This window comes from Penaeus vannamei, chromosome 2 (assembly GCF_042767895.1).
Source record: "Penaeus vannamei isolate JL-2024 chromosome 2, ASM4276789v1, whole genome shotgun sequence".
In the NCBI taxonomy this organism is placed as follows: Eukaryota; Metazoa; Arthropoda; class Malacostraca; order Decapoda; family Penaeidae; genus Penaeus; species Penaeus vannamei.
The window spans coordinates 11,147,380-11,163,009 of NC_091550.1; the positions used below are offsets into that span (position 1 = coordinate 11,147,380).

At 41.9% G+C, this 15,630-nt stretch overlaps 1 protein-coding gene across 1 annotated transcript in view; it reads right to left on the minus strand.

Annotated features, from left to right (window-relative positions):
- Positions 1-4,394: 4,394 nt before the first annotated feature.
- LOC113824891 (terminal nucleotidyltransferase 5C) overlaps positions 4,395-15,630 on the minus strand; it is a 362,766-nt gene continuing 351,530 nt past the window's right edge. The window contains exon 3 of the mRNA XM_070130243.1: positions 4,395-11,487. The gene's annotated coding sequence lies outside the window, so the exon portion shown is untranslated. The remainder of the gene's footprint in view (positions 11,488-15,630) is intronic.

The following is a 15,630-nucleotide window of genomic DNA, read 5'->3' on the forward strand; positions in this document are numbered from 1 at the left end:
CTTTTCTTTTTCTTTCCCTTCTCTTTTCCTTTCATCTTTTTTATAAATTTATTTTTCTTTTCCTTTCGTTTTCCCCTTTTTTTCTTTTTCTTTCCCTTCTCTTTTCCTTTCGTTTTCCCCTTTCTTCTATTTTTCTATTACCTTCTCCTTTTTTCCTTACGTTATTTCTTTCGTTTCTATGATAGTTTTATTTTTCTATTCCTTTCGTTTTCCCCTTTCTTTTATTTTTCTTTCCCTTCTTCTCTTTTCCTTTCGTTTTTCCCCATGCTTTTATTTTTCTTTCTCTTCTTCTCTTTTCCCTCTTTTTTTCTTCCGTTTCTTTTATAAATTTATTTTTCTTTTCCTTTCGTTTTCCCCTTTCTTTTATTTTTCTTTCCCTTCTTTTCCTTCCCTTTCGTTTTTTCCCCATAATGTGTGTCGAGGGAAGAAGGGTAACCTTGCATGTACGTCGTGGACCGCGTGACGCAATCAATAGCCTGTGAATATTTAATTGGACCAGAATATCTCTCTCTTCTCTTGTTCTCTCTCTCTTTCGTTTCTCTTTCTATTTTTTTTTTATTTTCTGGTCCTTTCTTTTCCTTCTATTTCTTTCTTTCTCTTTATTATGTACTTCCTTCCTCTTTTTTCTTTTCGTCTGGTTTCTTTGCGTTCATTTTTTGGCCTTTTCTTTTCCTTCTATTTCTTTCTTTCTATTTTATTGTGTACTTCCTCTCTTTCTTTAGTCTCTTTACTTTTATTTTCTGGCCTCTTCTTTTCCTCCATTTCTTGTTTTCTCTTTCATATAATTACAATTTAGCATTTTTTCTTTCTTATTTCGCTTTTCTTTCATTTTCTGGACTTTTTGATCTTGTGCATTTTTACTCTCTTGCTCTCTTTCTTTCGTATGTCTCTCCTTTCAGTTTCCTGCCCATTTTTTCCCTTCTCTTTTTTTTCTCTGTCTTTTTTCATATATTGACAATTTTCCCTTCCTTTCTTATCTTTCTTATTTCCTTTTTTTTATCTTTTCTTTTTTCTCTATTTCTTTCTATCCCTTTTACATTTTTACACTTTTCCTCTCTCTCTCTTTTGTCTCCCTCTTTTTATTTCATTTTCTGGCCTTTTCATTTCCTCAATTTCCTATCTTTCTCTTTCATCATCTTAATATTCTTGGTGTTTGCTATTAATAAAACATATTATTAGTTTTAAAAACATCTTGGTAATATTGCGTTAATGAGGGAAAAACGTACATTTTTTTCATTAAGTTATTTGAATTGACTTTTTATCGTAATTAATCTGATAAATTATTTGTTAAAATAATCAAATGGAGTAAATAACTTGGTAAAGTTAGGTAATATGAATATATATATATATATATATATATATATATATATATATATATATATATATATATATATATATGAGAGAGAGAGAGAGAGAGAGAGAGAGAGAGAGAGAGAGAGAGAGAGAGAGAGAGAGAGAGAGAGAGAGAGAGAGAGCAAGAAAAAAAGAAATAGAAAGAGAAATAGGCGAAGCGAGAAAGGGTCAAGGATGGAAAGAGGGGAAGTGAAGGAGAGAAAGAGAGGAAAGGAAAGAAAGAGAAAAAGACAGACAGACAAAGAGAAATTGTACCTCATAAACTGCACAAGAGACATTCCGTCACTACACTAAACATTCCATTTCCTTTTTCCCAAACCACTGACTACGGCAAGCCACTTTTCGGATTTTTTTTATTTTCTTCTTCTAATTTCCTTTCGTTTTTCCCATGCTTTTATTTCTATTTCCCTTCTTCTCTTTTCCTTTCATTTTTTTCCATGATTTTATTCTTATTTTCCTTCTTTTTTCCTCTCGTTTTTTCATACTTTTAATTTTATTTTCCTTTCGTTTTCCCCTTTCTTTTATTTTTCTTACCCTTCTCTTTTTCTTACATTTTTTTCTATGCTTCTATTTCTCTTTTCGTTTTTTTCATGCTTTTATTTTTTTTTTTTTTTTGCTTTCGTTTTTTCATACTTTTATGTTTCTTTCCCTTCTTCTCTTTTCGTTTCGTGTTTCCCCATGCTTTTATTTTTCTTTCCCTTCTTTTTTCCTTTCGTTTTTTTATTATTTTATTTTTCTTTTCCTTTCGTTTTCCCCTTTCTTTTATTTTTCTTTCCCCTCTTTTTTCCTTTCGTTTTTTATGATTTTATTTTTCTTTTCCTTTCGTTTTCCCCTTTCTTTTATTTTTCTTTCCCTTCTTCTCTTTCCCTTTCGTTTTTTCCCCATAATGTGTGTCGAGGGAAGAAGGGTAACCTTGAATGCATGTCGTGGACCGCGTGACGCAATCGATAGCTTGTGAATATTTAATTGGACCAGAATATCTCTCTCTTCTCTTGTTCTCTCTTTCTTTCGTTTCTCTCTCTATTTATATTTTCTGGTCCTTTATTTTCCTTTTGTTTCTTTCTTTCTCTTTATTGTGTACTTCCTTCCTCTTTTTTCTTTTCGTCTGGTTTCTTTGCGTTCATTTTTTGGCCTTTTCTTTTCCTTCTATTTCTTTCTTTCTATTTTATTGTGTACTTCCTCTCTTTCTTTAGTCTCTTTACTTTTATTTTCTGGCCTCTTCTTTTCATCCATTTCTTGTTTTCTCTTTCATATAATTACAATTTAGCATTTTTTCTTTCTTATTTCGCTTTGCTTTCATTTTCTGGACTTTTTGATCTTGTGCATTTTTACTCTCTTCCTCTCTTTCTTTCGTATGTCTCTTTCCTTTCATTTTCCTGGCCATTTTTTCCCTTCTCTTTTTTTTCTCTGTCTTTTTTCATATATTGACAATTTTCCCTTCCTTTCTTATCTTTCTTATTTCCCTTTGCTTTTATTTTTTTATCTTTTCTTTTTTCTATTTCCTTCTATCCCTTTTACATTTTTACACTTTTCCTCTCTCTCTCTTTTGTCTCCCTCTTTTTATTTCATTTTCTAGCCTTTTCATTTCCTCAATTTCCTATCTTTCTCTTTCATCATCTTAATATTCTTGGTGTTTGCTATTAATAAAACATATTATTAGTTTTAAAAACATCTTGGTAATATTGCGTTAATGAGGGAAAAACGTACATTTTTTCATTAAGTTATTTGAATTGACTTTTTACCGTAATTAATCTGATAAATTATGTGTTAAAATAATCAAATGGAGTAAATAACTTGGTAAACTTAGGTAATATGAATATATATATATATATATATATATATATATATATATATATATATATATATATATTTGAGAGAGAGAGAGAGAGAGAGAGAGAGAGAGAGAGAGAGAGAGAGAGAGAGAGAGAGAGAGAGAGAGAGAGAGAGAGAGAGAGAGAGAGAGAGAGAGAGAAAATGTTCATTTATGCAAATAATGATGAAGTATGCAATACTCATGTAATTATATTTTCATTTTCAATCATATTCTAAAAAATATATATCCAAGTCCAGATCTATTTTTTTTTTTTTTTTTTACATGAACCTGAAAAACATGCTAACTTTTTTGTTTTTTCCCCAGTTCAGTTATTTATTCATTTCTACTACGTAACTATTTTCTTTATTCTATTATCTATTTCACTCCCGTTTTAATTATCTCAAGAAAACGTGTTTTTTAAAACTTTTACATTTTATTTACCCTTTTTGTATCCAAAGTTCATAGATATTTTCAAGCATATTCATGGAATGAGGTTCGTCTATTTTTTTCTTCTCTTTTCTTTGTCTTTTTTGTGTTTTTTAATAGTTTATATGGTGTTCACTTTGCAAAATGAAGGCAGTTTTGTATTTACTTCCATCATCTTAGTCTCGGTTCATTATAGAAAACAGACATCAATGATTCAAACTTTTCTTTCATATATTTGTTTTTTCTTAATGTATTGACTATTATATGTTTATGCTCTTTTCATATATATAATTCATTTTCATAATGTTTTCTTCAGTTGGTATCGCTTTTAGAAGTTATGTTTATTTCCTTTTATTTTGGTCATGCAAGTGAAGTGATATAAATCATGGTTGTATACTTTATCATTGTTTTCTTTATACATGTTTTTATATGTAAAATAATTTAATTATTATTATTATTATTGTGTATTATCTTCAACTTTTGCTTTCATTCTTTTTTTCTTGTATGCATAATCACTGCCTTATGTATATTCATTTTGTAAATTTACTATTCAATCTTTACATTATAGCTTTAGCATAATCATTCTTCTACATTGTTTATTTATTATTTTTCTTATTTATTTATATATATAAATTTTTATCTTTTATTCTCATTTTTTTTTTATTTCTTTCCTCTCGCAGTTTCCCGGAGCCCAAAGTTGACTCCAAGCAGGAGGAGGAAATCCAATAACTGTCAAAACAAGACAAATTTCTATCCTGTTGTTATTCTTCGCGCCCTTGGAAGGAAGAGAAAACACGGGGAGTATATTTTACATTTTGTCATTTTTATTGAATCTTTGTATTTTGTTGTAAGTTACAATAAAGACTGTCAGTACTCTCATTAACCATATAAAAAACAGTGGATTGATTATCATGGATTTTTCGTTTCAAAATCCACTCCCAAAAAACATCTTTTTTTATAAAGTCCCGAAAAAACGGGACGCCTTAGAAGCCTTTGACAAAACGGCCCCTACAAGTCAATAAAAAAAATACAATAGAAAAAAATAAAGAAAAAAAACTGAAAACAAACAAAAAAATAACATTAAGTGGTAAACTGAGCTGAATAAACACAACCTCTTTCATTATATTTATTTTGGAAATATCAGAATGAAATCACAGAAAAACTGATTTCGAAATCCTCACGTGTTCGCACACTACTACTCTGACAGCCCTTAAGGTTGTAGTGGTAAGGTTCCCATCAAAGAGAAGACCATCCTAACACCCTCTATGCCCTCAACTGTAAAGCAAAAATATATGAACTGTGTATTTTAACCATTTTTCTACTTTTTTTATTTATTTATAATTTTTTAAGCATTTTACATTATTATACTAACACTTTACATAGCATTTATATCCAGAATACAAGATGGTTATGATAAAGAAGTTTGATATCCTGAGACAACCATACAGATTCGACGAAATGTATGGCAGAAAATCATTTGCATCATGGCAAAGGAATTGCTAGTACACAGCGGTCATCAGCTTGACCTTCGCATGCAACGCTCTCTCTCTCTCTCTCTCTTTTCTCTTTCTCTCTCTCACACTGTGCCCGCGTGTTGGCAACCACCTTGACACCGCGGGCAGAAAAGCCTTTTTCCCAACACAGCCAACAGCGCTTGGTTGGGTGCTCGCCTGCCCGCCTGCCTGACACCGCCAACACCCACCAGGGGATCTCTACGTCAGGGTTACCTCGCTGTGGGTATGGGGGGCGTGGCTTGGCCCTCCATTTACTACTACGAGAGAAGATTACACTGAGGGGAGAGGAGGGAGAGAGAGAAGGGGAGAGGGGAGAGAGCGGGGGAGTCGGAGGAAGAGGGACGGGGAGTGAGAGGGGAATGGCGTCTACACCCCACACTCCCTCCCCCCAACCCTTCAACCAGCTTTTCTTTTTTTTAATCACTCGCAGCATTTGAGACACCAGAGGACCCGGGAATGAACACATGTTAAGATACGGCTACACAGGATGGGCAGCGCGTGCGTGTGTGCGTGTGCGACACCTTGAAAACGGGGTTGTCCTTCGTATTTAATCCATTTATCTATCCTTGTAAGGAGGTGCGATGCCGCTCTCCTCCTGCGACAACCCTGGTACACACACACACACAAACGCACACGCGCCCGAAAGTCTAGCCTGCACAACAGCCTCTTCAAGTCTTGCATAATTGTGGCACAAATAGGGTCACCTCCGTCGCGTCCTTGGATCAGCTGACGAGTGAGAGCCACGTGGTAAGGGGGGCCTGGGGGGGTAAGTAAGAGTGGTTGAAGGGGGGGAGGGAGGGTTAATGGTACGACCACTATCCCTCCCCCTCCCCTCATCTCCCCTTCTCCGTACCACTATCCCCCAACCCCTCTCCACTCCCCTCTTGCCCCTTCTCCGCCCCCCTCTCTCTCTCTCTCCAACACACGAAACTATCCCTCACTCTAAGACAAGACTGTACATAAGATCTGACCTTGCCCTGGCTGCGTCAGTGGGCGGAGCATCGCACAGCAGTGACCAGTGCAACATAGGTCGTCTGTGCTCAACACTGAAGGAAACAATATTTGCCCAAGAGAATGATGCCGACGGGAAAAATAATAATATAGTTTTATATATATATGAAAAAAGTATATAAATAATGCGTCAAAAAAGAGCTTTGTAGCCTTTTTTTTCTTTTTGTTTTTTTGGTCCCCATTTTTTTTTTAATCTTTAAATTTAAAGAAAAAGTCCATTATGCATTTGCTCCTCCCGCCTCTGCAATTCAAAAAAAAGAAGAAAAAAAAGAAAAGTGGCATATATTCTACACTTCTGGAAAAAGCTAATGAAAGAATCATGAGCAAAACCATTTAAGGTCGAGTATGTCAACAAATAAATAAGATACCCTACCCTAACGACCAACGTACTGGCGTTTATACTTCAAGAGAAAAAAAAAAGTTACAGCATTTATGTACACTGGTAAGGAAACAAAACTTGGGAAGGAAGGAAGGAAGGAAGGATGGGGGAATCGGGCTGCCTACGAAATATCCTCTCGACTCCTCTCGCAAACTCTCTCTCAATTCTCTCTTTCTCTCATTTTATCATAGGTTTTCATTCCCAACTTGTACGCTTAAAATACCAACCTCTATATTACCATATACACCGCCACGCTTGCTTAAAACAAACAAACAAACAAAAGACAAACAAAAAAAAGGGAAAAAGAACTGACAGACGAATTCAAACGACTTCCGGGGATCCTCACGCCCACAGATCCACATGGGCGCCACTTCTTTCATCCACCTTTTCGCACAGTGTCTTTGGGGGCATCATTCCACATAACTTGGGCCGGTTTTCCCTTCTTTTCGGACATCCACGTTCTTTTGGTCTGCTTCCTTCCATCCATCCATTCTCTCTCTCTCTTTCTTTGTCCCTCTTCGTGTGTAAACATCCTCGATCCAAATAAAAGAATAAAAAGCATAAAAAAATAATAACGAGAGATTAAACTAAATGATAACACTAATCATAAATACGTAAATAAATAAACCCTTTTTTTAAAGAAAACGGACGAAGATCCTCTCATTCCCTACGGCCTATATGAACACTCGAAACAGCTCCCGCATTTTCTCATCTGTCGGAATTCCTCGAGAAAAAAATATATATTTACACTTAATACTGTTACCCGGGAGCTTGACTTTCCTCTCGCGGCGTCTGACACTTAAATCCTTTTGGGAAATCGGCCGCCCTTCGCCCTCCGAACCCGCACGCCCCGCCGGTCCGGAGGAAACCCTTTCTCGAGTGAACTTCCTGAACAAACTTGTTACCTTAACACCCATCCCTTGGCCCTGTTCTCTTGTCCAACGCGCGGGTCTCGCTCTCCAAAATCCCATCGGCGAAGAAGAGGAGAAAAAGAAAAAGAAAATAATATATTTATATATACACAGAGAAGGCTGCGATAATAAAACTCAAAAAAATAATATATGTATGCAACACAGGAAAAAAAATCTTAGTTAAATGATTTTCAAGAAAGCATCTTCCTCTCTCTCTTTCTTTTATTCTCTTGTTTTATCTTGGACTTTTTTTTTTTTGCCCCAAGAGGAGATGAACACGAAGTGAAAATCGGAGATGAGGAATGGCGGTGACTGGGCTGGAGGCCTCAGACGGCGACTCATGACTGGCGATGACTTATAGATATGGAATCTGTTGTTGTTTTTGGTACGGTGACTGATGATAAAGAGGAACGTCTAAGATGAGTTCCACAATTTGAATGTTTTGTCTCTGGTGATCTGAAGGCATGACCGATGAATGAATGAATGAATGACAATTAAACTATATTAATAAACCCATTACAATATGAAGAAAACACTCCACTATCGCTTCTTTCTTTGAGATCTACAAAAAACGTGTGACGAAAACTTGAAGAAAGGTAAAACCTAAGACAAGGCGAGGTCAGCCAGGGCTTCCCGGAGCGCAGCTGACCCTCCGGAGGTCAAAGGTCACGCGCCACGGCACCTCCGGAGGGCTGCGTCTTCGCGCCTCCGCCCGACTCGCGTCAAGAGAAAAACGTCCTTCGCATGGCGGTTCTTCTCGACTTCCTCCGTCTTCATAAAGAAAATAAAGAGACGAAAAAGAAATACTGCGACGAGCAAAATAATACATTAACAAAATCCAGGAAAGGGAAGCAGCCGCGCAGAGGGCCGCGGAACGCCTCGCGAGGGCGCGCGCCATCGCGGGCGCCGCCCTCTCTCTCGCCCTTCCCGCGGCAGCCGGACTGGGGCTCAGGCAGCGCTCGCCTCCTTCCCTCCTTCCCGCGGCAAAGGCAGGCCCACGCGCACGATCCTCAAGGGCGGGGGAGCCTACTTAGCGAGGGGACCAGGCTCGTCGGCCGAGGCGCCGCTCGCTCTCTCCGCGCACACGGTCAGAACTCGGACAGGGGGGGGGGGGGGGGCTACCGAAGGAGTCCCGGGAGAGTGTGGAAGGGTGGGGTGGGGTGGGGGGTCCTACAGGAGGCCTTTAGGGGGGGGGTCAACACATCCGACTGACCTGCCGTCCTTGTCCACATTTTTATCTTAAACATTTCCCTCGCGCCCAAACACACTACTACAGCGTGATATGTATACAGTAAAAAAAAAAAAAAAAGAGCACGCAATTATTGTACAACACAATCCACAGAAAATACAATCTTTTTTTCTCTTTTTTAACTTCATTTTTCCCCCAACCATTTCTTTTAAAAGTCATCAAAGCATGACCCTTTCCAAAGAAAAAAAGCGAGGTCATCCATACAACATAATCACATAACAGCATCTACCCGGGACCTGACCTGACCTCGACGCCTCCTGATCCGAGTTTCATATTGTCATTACTTTTTTCTTTTCTTTTTTTTGAGATTGCGGAGGCGGTACATCACGCGGGCTTCTCCGAGGGCGCGGAGGCGGTGGATCACAGCTCGAATGCAAGGACTTTTCTTTCATTAGTATTTTCCTGAACCTGCATTCTAGGGCCTCGACGCCGGCCATTGGAGACTGGCTTTACGTAAAAAAAAAAAAAAAAAAAAAAAAAATCTCTTGACATGTGTATCATTGAACACTTTTTCCATTCTTCTTTTTTGAACTGCGAAGACTTCTTTTTTTTGGAATCTATATACATATATAAACGTCGGACTTGCTAGAATGCAGGTTCACGTAGCTATCACAGAAATGGTGCTGTGCCATAATAACCTTTTTTTTAAATATGGCGGTTCGAGAAGTTTCCTCGCCGCACGCCGTTTTCTCTCTCTCTGGAGGGAACCCGGCGAGCGGTGACTATACTAAAAAAAAACAACTCCGGTTACAACAATAATAATAGTCATAAATCACAATTACATTGGAGGTTTTTCTTGCTTTTTTTCTACACTATACAAAAACATACGCGTCATTACTTCATGACCAAGCAGAGAAGCAGCATCTCTGGGCGTCTTTGACTTCAAGATTAACAGGGAGTAAAATGTTATCCTCGCTGAAGCTGTGATCCAACTGCGCTCTGGTCATTTGTGCTTATAGAAAAATACAGTCCTTCGAAAACATTGGATTCCAAAATAGTATTTAATATAATATTCAGAATGATATCACTAGATAAGCAAGACTATGTTGTTTCAAATCTTTCTTTCTTTATGCAGTCAGTCAACATTTACAAATTAAAGAAAAAAAATGGAAAGAGAAAAAAAAAAGTTGAGTGATTCAACTTGTCTCGTGTTACATAGCGTATCCAGTATCAAAATTTCCTCAAACAAAAAGAGAACATAAAAAAAAAATCAACAGATTCTAAAAAAAAGGGAGAAAGACATAAAAAGTGATTGTAGTGAATAAAAAAAGGCCCAAGTTGAGTAGCTGTTTTACACCTTCCGACCAACCTCCTCCACGGGGAACACTTGTATCACATAGAAGGACTACCTAGACAAAATGGATGCTCCCGACCCGTGCCCAACACTCTTACACACCACAATGATACATACTATTTACTTAAAAATTTACACAGCGCATGATTAGAATGTAGTAACGTTACACTAATGTTGATCAATGAACTGGATGGCTATCTTATAACGATTTGCAGCGAAACTCATACATTCCTAGAACTTTGTACCTTAGTGAAGATGGGCGCATAAAGCCCGTGGACTTTTATACCATTGACGAATAAAAGAAAAGACAAAAAAAAGTTATAATAATAATAATCCTACTATCCTACAGCAAGATAATATGAATGATATATTTTTTTCTTTCTTTCATCGTGGGTCGCTCCAGGTTCAAGCCAGCTTTTGTGACACCTCGTGCCGTGCCAGCCCGCCAGGTGGCCAACACCCTTTAGCATGTGGCTCAGGTGGTAACAATCTTTCATCAACCCTTTAGACAACTTATCACAACACTTTTTTCTGTTTTAGTTTTCTAACGTAATTTCTCTTACATAACTACTTAGAAGCCTCGTCCGGGAAGAACAGATTCGCGTGACAGGCCGGTTCACTACAGCTTCTTCATTTCCATGACACATACACACACGAAAGATTGAGAACGTGTAAAGCAGCACCAAATTTTCTATTTTTCTTTATCATTATAATAATTTTTTTTTCAAAGTTTTCTTTTTTATAATAACTGGTTGCCAACGACACCTCTTTTTTTATACATATGTGAAAAAATCCCTGTTTTTCTTCGGTCGTCTTCCAAAAGTATCATTTTAGAACCTCGGGTGTCTGGAGTGACGGTCGTGCTTTCTTCTCGCAGATGGCGCCGTGGTCGTGCCTCTTCCGGGTCGTCGGGGCTGTGCATGACGTTTCTGGCGCCGCTTGTTGCTTGCTTGCTTGCTTCCCCGACTGACGAGGAGACTGGACTGGGACGAGGGGATTTTTTCGATTCGGTTCCTCCTCCTCCCTTCTTCGTCCTCCTTCCTCCCCCTCTTCTTCTTCCTCCTCCTCCTCCTCCTGCGGAAGTCGTTGGTTCGTGGGGCTTCTTCGCCTCTCTTGTTGATCGGACGTCGTGGCTTTTCGACGAGGCCCCTCAGAAAAAAAAAAAAAAAAAAAAAAATCGGCGGCGAGGACCTCTTTCTCCTATTATCATATTTCCCTTTACACTACGTTGTTTCTCCTCCTCCTCCTCTTTTTATCACCATCTTCAGATAATCATCACCGACTCGATTCCAGGGGGCAGAGAGACCCGACGGCGGCAGCGAGCGATGACGTCGAACACCGAACGTCGATCTGGAGCGTCGTCGCAGCCGTCGTCATCGTCGTCGTCGTCGTCGTCGTCGTCACCGCGCTGTGTTCTCCGTGCGGGCCGAGGTGCTGGGCGGGGCTGGAGAGTGGGAGGTCGATTGGGCGGGGCTGGAGAGTGTGGGAGGTCGATTGGGCGGGGCTGGAGAGTGTGGGAGGTCGACCCAAGTTTAATCTGCGGGAGAGAGAGGGGGGTGATTAGCGAATTAGGCGGCAGATCACTTGCAAGAAAAGAAAAGACACTTAATACTAATAGTAATAACGATAGTGAAAAAGAGACTTAATAATAATATTAATGATAGTGAAAGAGACTTAATAATAATAACAATAATGATAGTTAAAAAGAGACAATAATAATAATAGTGAAAAGAAAAGACTTAATACTAATACTAATAATCACCGTGAAAAGAAGAGACACTTAATACCAATACTTATACTTATAATAATAGTGGTGATTAATGATAATGACAGCAATGGCAATAATAAAACGCAATCGATAAAGAATGTGAAGGTCGAACCCCATTCTTAAACACGACAGTCATAGCATATAAAAAAAACATATATGTATGTCGGTGTATGTGAATGCGTGAATGTATGTACGAAAATGAATATATGAAAGAATGAAAGTACGCACACATCCGCACATCGAGGGAGAGTTGGGGAGAGTTTGAAGCGTCAGTAGAGGGGGAGGGGGGGAGAGGGGGAGAGGGAAAAGGCGGAGGGGGGGGGGGCGGTGGCTCATGAGACCATGTGGCCAACCTTAATAACAGTTTCACCTAAAAGGCCGAAGACGCCGCCACCACCGCTCGTCACGAGAAATAATTGCTGGACACGTGACACTTTTTCACTTTTGGGGGAAGGGGGGAGAGGGGGGGGCTACACATTGATCTATTTATATCTCTATTTTGGAAGGATAAGAAAAGATAGAGAACAAGGACGTAGGAGAAGGTAAAAAAGAATTTTGAGTTAGAGATACAACCAGAGGTATGAATACAAAGAGATTATATAGATATATACATACATAGAAAGATAATGAAAAACGACGTGAGAGAGAGAGAGAGAGAGAGAGAGAGAGAGAGAGAGAGAGAGAGAGAGAGAGAGAGAGAGAGAGAGAGAGAGAGAGAGAGAGAGAGAGAGAGAGAGAGAGAGAGAGAGAGCAATGGTACAGATAAGAATTCTACGATACGAATCGCTTATCATCGAAATGATCTCCGAACAGATACCGGAGCAGCGAAACCGGAAATCAAACTCCAGGAGAGAACGTCCCCTTCTTCTTTATTCTCTTCATACATTTTCTTTCCGTTTTATCCATTTCTCCTTTCTTTCTTTTCTTCTCTCTTCTCTTCTCGTTTTTTTCTGGTCATTTTCTCCCATTTTCCCCCTTTTATTCTATTCCTCCTCTTCTGTCATCCTCCTCTTTTTTTTCCTTTCTCCCTTCTGCTCTTCCTCCTTTCCCTTCATTCTCCTTCTCTTTCCCCTCCTCCTATCCCTCCATTTTCCTTCTCTTTCTCCTTTCCCTCCCTTCTCCCTCCTCCTCCTCTCTCCCCTTTTCCTCCTCCTCCTCCTGCTCTCCGTCCCTTCGTTAGAGGCAAAGCAGCATAAATAATCTTCTGGTCGGCAGCTGCTTTCCCCCGGGGGCTTTTTGACGCCATCTGCGCCACTTTCTCTGGCGTCGCGGCACTGACTGGCTGGCGGGCGGGTCACTCAGGCAACTGTGGTGCCGCCGCCGCCGCTCGCAGCTGTGGCGGCGGCGGCGCGGCCCTCCCCCTCCCCCTCCTCCTCCTCCTTCTCCTCTTCCTCTAGCACCATCACCACCACCCCCTCCTCTTCCTCCATCTTCTTCGTCTTTTTTTATTTTCCTCTTCCTTCTTCTTCGTCCTTTGCTTATTTTCTTTCTCTTCCTCACTCACTCACCTTCCCCTCCCCCACTCTCTCCCTCCCCTATCCCAAATCACCCCCATCAAACCTCCCCATTTCCACCCCCGCCCCCACATCAACCCCCACCACCCCCCTCCTCCTCCCTCACGCACACACACGTCATCTCCCGAGGCTGCCACTCAAGCGCAATCACAGGAGCGCGCGCGGATCATCAAAAACTTGTTAAGATTAATTATAAGTTTGATTTAGTTTACAACAATGCGAGGGAGGGCGGTGGGAAGGGAAAAGGGGGGAGGGGGGAAGGGAGAGAGATGGAGAGACGAAAAGAATAAATCAAGAAAAAAAAAATAGAAGCAAGCAAGAGAAAATTCTCGAGAAAAAAGCCGCCAGCCCCCCACCCCCAGCAGAAGGAAAGAGAGTGTCCCGAGCGCCGAGGAAACTTACACTCCGACCACCTGCGACGGAGAAAGAGAAGGAAACGAAATTAGCGGAAACGGGCGCGGCGAAACAGACGAGCGAGAGTTGCGACTCGGGGGGAAAAAGAGCAAAAAGTAGCGCGCACGTGTCCGCGTGCGGGCGTCACGGGCGGAGCTGCGTGCGCGCGAGAGTGACTGAGAAAGTGGGAGGGAGGGAGGGGGGGGTGGGGTTGAGTGGGTGGGTGAACTAATGTGTATAGGTTTGTATGTGCGTGTGTTTGAGAGAGAGAGAGAGAGAGAGAGAGAGAGAGAGAGAGAGAGAGAGAGAGAGAGAGAGAGAGAGAGAGAGAGAGAGAGAGAGAGAGAGAGAGAGAGAGAAGGGGGGGGGGGGGAGGGGGAGAGGGAGAGGGAGAGGGAGAGAGGGGAAGAGGGAGAGGGAGAGGGAGAGAGGGAGAGGGAGAGGGAGAGAGGGAGAGGGAGAGGGGAGAGAGTGAGAGAGAGAGAGAGTGAGAGAGAGAGAGAGTGAGTGAGTGAGTGAGTGAGTGTGTGTGTGTCGCGTTTGCGCGCGCGCACACGCGTTTTAGAGAGAATTACCCAAAATAAATAGAAAATGGACACATTACAGAGTGGAACGAAGCAAAGAACGCCCCCCCCGCCCCCGCCCACCCACCCCCGTCCGCGCCGCTCTCTCCACATGGCGAGAATCCGCTAATCCGCCAGATCTTTCCCGTCATCCACCCCTGCCACCCGGCCTGCCCACGTCACCCGCACTGCCATCCATCCACACTACCGTCATCGATCTCACTACCCATTCCATTCGGGCATTTTCTCTCGAGATCCGCTTCGGGTGGCGGCGGGGGCGCGGCGGGGGCGCGGGAGCCGTGACTCTGGCTTCGGACTCGGAAACACTGGAAAACGAGTCGGAACAGGTGCGTAATCCAAGCCCCCTTGGGTCTCGCACTTGATAGTCGTCTCACTTTTGTATCATTATCATTATTTTTTATTAAGTTTCGCTTATTCTGTTGCGATTATCAGTGCTGTCGTAATTATCGTCGTCGTCATAGTCGTCGTCATCGTCTGACTACGCTCCGCTCTTAACGAACACGATCAGTCACCCCACCCCCTCCCCCCACCTCTCCCTTCCTCCCCCAAACCTCCCCCACTTTCACGCCTCTCCGCCTCCCGTCTTTTCCCCCTTCATTCAGCCTCGTCTCACACGATCCTCTGACAATAAACAAAGCCGGAGCATTCTGGTCTTGCCTTCCAACATGGCGGCCGCGGCGACGACAAAATTCCCGCCGCCGACCGCACTCGCCTCGCCGCCGTTGCCAACCCGCGGCCGATTCTGCTCGATTTCCTCCGAGCCCTTGACTCATTTCGGTTTTTATTTCCTTCTTCCTTTTACATCGTTTATTTTGATTCTTTTTTTGAGGGGGGGGGGGTCTTTTTTGCAGGGACACGTGTTGCCACATCGCCAACGCTCTCAGAGGGATTCGTTACAAACACGCGCTCACGGCACACACAAGCACGCAAGCACACAAATAAACAATCACAGACTAGAAAACAAACGCACATACAACGCGCGCCCCATGACACACTCCAGATGTCACGTGACAGCGTAGGATGCTCAAGGGGCAGCAGTGTGAGGCCGAAATGACAAAGGCCATGTGTGAAAGACGAGCCCATAGCCCTCCCTTTCGCCTCCCCCCAGCCCCCCCTCCTCCCTTCTCTCCCCATACACCTCCTTCCCTTCTACCCCCTACCCCTTCCTTCTCCCACCCCTCCTTTATCTCCCCCCACCCCTACCCCCTTCCTTCTCTCACCCAACCCCCTCCTCTCCCCCTACCTCACTTCCCTTTCCTCCACTCCTTTCTCTTTCCCTATCCCTACTCCCTTTCTTTCCCCTACCTCTCCTCCCTATCCACCCTTCTCTTCGCTTCCTCTCCTCCATTCACCTCCTATCCTCCCCCTTCCTCTTAATCTTTCTCTTCCCTTCTCTTTCTCCTTACAACATTTATCCCTCC